The following is a 5068-nucleotide window of genomic DNA, read 5'->3' on the forward strand; positions in this document are numbered from 1 at the left end:
CTCTCTCTCTCTCTCTCTCTCTCTCTCTCTCTCTCTCTCTCTCTCTCATACACATACACAGATACACACAGACACACACAATCAAAGGTCAGAGTAAGTTCCCAAACAAAAACATATTATACAATCTAGAAGAGGGAGCATCCTTTAAGAAAATCTATTCCAGTGGTTCTTAATCTTTTTGGTGTCATGCATTCCTTCAGCAGCACAGTAAAGTCTATGGAGAGTTTCTTTGAATAATTCTTTTAAATGTATAAAACAGAATATTTGATATCTTTAAATATGATTTTTTCCATCCATATTCATAGACACACAGAAATATATCTATGCACTTTCTTCATTAACTCAATTGATCTAATCCAATCTCATTTTATAGATGAGAAAAATTTCAAACAAAATGACTAACTTAACACATTCTTAGTAAGAGAGCAGATATTCTAAACTAAGCCCTCTAATTCCAAGTCTAAAAAATCTAATATTCTTTCCAGTATAATATGTCAACTTTATAAACTATTTTCCTATATATTTTTATTTATTTCATTAACTATTAATTACAGGTAAAAATAATATCTCGAGTTCCAAATTTTCTTGCTCCCTTCTGTTGCTCTCCCCTCCTTGGGAAGGCAAACAATTTGATATTAATTACACATGTTGAATTCATGCAAAACATTTCCATATTATCCAAACACACACACACACACACACACACACACAACAAAGGAAGAAAAAAAGTTAAAAAAAAGTATACACCAATTTGCCAGAATACATCAGTTTTTTTCTCTGGAGCTGGATAGCATTTTTCTTCATGGGTTTCTTGTTATTGTCTTGAATCACTGTCTTGATCAGAGTAGCTATGTATTTCACAGTTGTTCAACCTTACATTATTGGTCTGTGTACAATATTATCATGGTTCTGTTCATTTCACTCTGCATATATTTATATAAATCCTTCCAGGTTTTTCTGAAAGCATCTTGCTCATCATCTGCTGTACCAAACAGTATGCCATCAAAATCATATAGCAAGGGCAGATGCAGGGGCAGGCCAGGAAGGCACGGCATGGCTGGCAGACACAGGGGCAGGCTGGGAAGGCACAGCACAGCCAGCAGAAGCAGGGGCAGGCCCGGAAGGCGCGGCCTGCAGAGGCAGGCCTGGAAAGGGCCTGATCAACTCGAAGGGAAAGTCTTCCCACCAACCACAAGGTCCACTATGAGGCCTATCACCAAAGGGCTGGGACTGGAAAGAGCAAGGTAAGGAGCAAGTAGAGGGGCCCCAGTCCTGGACAGCAACACTCCTGGGGCTACCACTTCATAGCCCAGAAATTTTTTTAAAAAGCCCCTTTCAGGACCTCCAAAGACTAGGATGACAGAGTGAACCTCACTTGCTCCAAACCCCTCCCTCTGACCCTGAAAACATAGTAATTCTTGCCCCAGGGCAAAACCCTCTAAAGTAAAGGCTTGGGATCCTAGAGGAATGGCGTGGCTAGGACCCTGTCTCAAAATGGGTAGAAAGAAGACTACAAAGACAAAGACTCTGGAGTCCTACCAAACTCAGAGGGAGACAATGTGGACTCCACACCCAAAGCTGAAACTTCAACAGGGAATGCGTCCCAAGCACAGAAGGCTCTCCTAGATGAGATCAAAAGGAACTTTGAAAACAAAATGAGAGAGATAGAAGAGAAAATGAATAATTCTCTCAAAAAGAAAACAACAGAATTAGGAAAACCTTATAATGAGGAAAATATCTCTCTAAAAAGAAATGTGTATGATATGGAAAAGGAGCTTTAAAAATTAACCAAGGAAAATGATTTGCTAAAAACCAGAATTAACCAAATGGAAACAAATAACTCTATGAAGAACCAAGAATTAGCCAAGCAAAACAACAAGAATGAAAAATTAGAAAAAGAGGTAAAATACCTCAAAGAAAAAATAACTGACCTGGAAAACAGATCCAGGAGAGATAATCTCAGAATCATAGGACTACCAGAAAATTATGTTGAAAAAATGAGCCTGGACAACATTCTCCAAGAGCTCATTAAGGAAAACTGCCCTGATATACTAGAAGCCGAGGGTAAAATAGAAATCGAGAGAATCCACCGGACACCTGCTGAGAGAGATCCCAAACTGAAAAGTCCTCGAAATGTTGTGGCCAAACTCCAGAACTACCAGATAAAAGAGAAAATACTTGAAGTGGCCAGAAAGAAGCAATTCAAATATCGAGGGTCCACAGTGAGGATTGCACAGGACTTGGCAACTTCTACACTGAAAGATCGGAGGCAGTGGAATAAAATTTTAGGGAAGGGAAAAGAGCTCGGGTTACAACCAAGGATCACATGCCCAGTGAGACTGAGCATATTCTTCCAGGCAAAGAGATGGTCATTCAAAGATATAACAGAGTTCCAGACCTTCTTGATAAAAAGCCAGAACTCAATGGAAAATTCAACCTCCATTTATGAGATGCAACAGTGACTTAGAAAGGTAAACAAGGAGAACACACACACACCCTCCTATTTGATAAGAGCAAACTGGTTATAGACAAGTAGAGGGTATGACTATGAAATACACAAAATGACAGTTAAAAAAATCTTATTAAGGGCTACAAAGGGACTGCAATGGAAGAAAGGGAATGGTTGAAGTGGAAAAGTGCAAATTATGCCACACATATAGGCATAAAAACTGTATAGCAGAGGAAAGAAAGGGAGGGAGTTGGGAAGCATATGAGCTTTTCCCTCATTGGTTCTGGTAAAAGGAGGGAATAACAACCAGTTAAGCATAGGACTGTATGGAAAAGAAACACAAAAAGTATCATTTTAGAGGGAAAGAGGAGAGGGAGAGGAGCTTCACATGAGATTTATTCCTGTCACTCTTGATGCTAAGAAGAAATAGCATACTTCATTAAGTATAAAAATATCCTACAGGCAGTAGAAGGGGGAAAGGGTTATGAAAGGGGGAGAGTGGTTTGTAGGGAGGGAAGTAGTAAGGGGAAAGGGGAGGAAAAGGGAGGGGGGCTGAAAAAGGAACACTGAGGGAGACGGTGGTCAAAAGGAAAACTATTAAGGAGGGGAAGGGAGAAGGGAGGTAAAATATGAACATCAACAGGGGCAGGAATAGGATGGGGGCAAAGAAACAAATAACAATCATAACTGTAAATGTGAATGGAATGAACTCTCCCATGAAACAGAGATGGATAGCAGAATGGATTAGCAATCATAATCCTACAATATGTTGTTTACAAGAAACACATCTGAAACACAGGAATACACACTAGGTAAAGGTAAAAAGTTGGAATAAAATATATCATGCCTCAGCTAAAGTAAAAAAAGCAGGGCTAGCATTCCTTATATCAGATAAAGCAAAAGCAAAAATTGACCTAATTAAAAGAGATAAGGAAGGAAACGATATCCTGTTAAAAGGCACCATCGAGAATGAAGCAATATCATTACTTAACATATATGCACCAAGTGGTGTAGCATCCAAATTCCTAGAGGAAAAGGTAAAGGAATTAGAGGAAGAAATAGATAGCAAAACTATACTAGTGGGAGAGCTTAATCTCCCCCTCTCTGAACTTCATAAATCCAACCTCAAAATAAACAAGAAGAAGTTAAGGAGGTGAACAGGATTTTAGAGAGGATAGGTACGATAGATCTCTGGAGAAAACTGAATGGGTATAAAAAGGAATATACTTTCTTCTCAGCGGTTCATGGCACATACTCAAAAATTGACCATGTTCTAGGGCATAAAAAACCTCACAATTCTATGCAGTAAGGCAGAAATATTAAATGCATCCTTCTCAGTTCATGATGCAATAAAAATTATATGCAATAAAGGGCCAGGGAAAGACAGACTAAATACTCATTGGAAATTAAACAATTTGATCCTAAAGAATGAGTGGGTCAAACAAGAAATTATAGAAATAATCAGTAATTTCATTCAAGAGAATGATAAAAAGAAGACAACATACCAAAATCTGTGGGATGCATTAAAGGCAGTTCTTAGGGGAAGTTTTATATCCCTGAGTGCATACGTGATTAAATTAGTGAAAAGGATGCTCAACGAATTGGGCATTAAATTAAAAAACCTAGAAAAAGAACAAATTCAAAATCCCCAATTAAATACTAAATTTGAAATATTGAAGACAAAAGGAGAGATTAGTATTGAAATTAAGAAAACTATTAAATTAATAAATAAATCCAAGAGCTAGTTTTATGAAAAAATCAACAAAATTGATAGATCCTTTGTCAATATGACAAAAAAAAGAAGAAAACCAAATTATGAGTATCACAAATGAAAGGGGTGAATCTACCTCCAATGAAGAGGAAATCAAAACAATAATTTGGAATTATTTTCCCAATTGTATGCACATAAATTTGACAATCTTAGGGAAATGGATGAATATTTACAAACATACAAGTTGCCCAGATTAACTGAAGAGGAAGTAAATTACTTAAATAAACCCATCTCAGAAAAAGAAATTGAACAAGCTATCAGTCAGCTCCCTAGGAAAAAATCTCCAGGGCCAGATGGATTCACTAGTGAATTCTATCAAACATTTATGAACAATTGATTCCAATACACTACAAACTACTTGGCAAAATTAGTGAAGGAGTCCTACCAAATTATTTTTATGACACAAATATGGTACTGATACCTAAATCAGGAAGACATAAAACAGAGAAAGAAAATTATAGACCAATCTCCCTTATGAATATAGATGCAAAAATTCTAAATAAAATACTACCAAAAAGACTACAACAACTTATCTCAAGAATAATACACTTTGATCAGGTAGGATTTATTCCAGGAATGCAAGGATGGTTTAATATTAGGAAAACCATCAGTATAATTGATCATATCAACAATAAAACTAGCAGAAAGCACATGATCATCTCAATAGATGCAGAAAAGGCTTTTGACAAAATACAAAATCCATTCCTATTAAAAACATTAGAAAGTATAGGAATAAATGCAGCCTTCCTTAAAATAATAGGTAGCATCCATTTAAAGCCACTAGCAAGTATTATATGTAATGGGGAGAAGCTAGAAGCATTTCCCATAAGATCAGGGGTGAAACACGG

Source organism: Petaurus breviceps, unplaced genomic scaffold (genome assembly GCF_028583685.1).
Source record: "Petaurus breviceps papuanus isolate PSGF00001 unplaced genomic scaffold, PetGlider_PUasm1.0 225, whole genome shotgun sequence".
Lineage (NCBI taxonomy): Eukaryota > Metazoa > Chordata > Mammalia > Diprotodontia > Petauridae > Petaurus > Petaurus breviceps.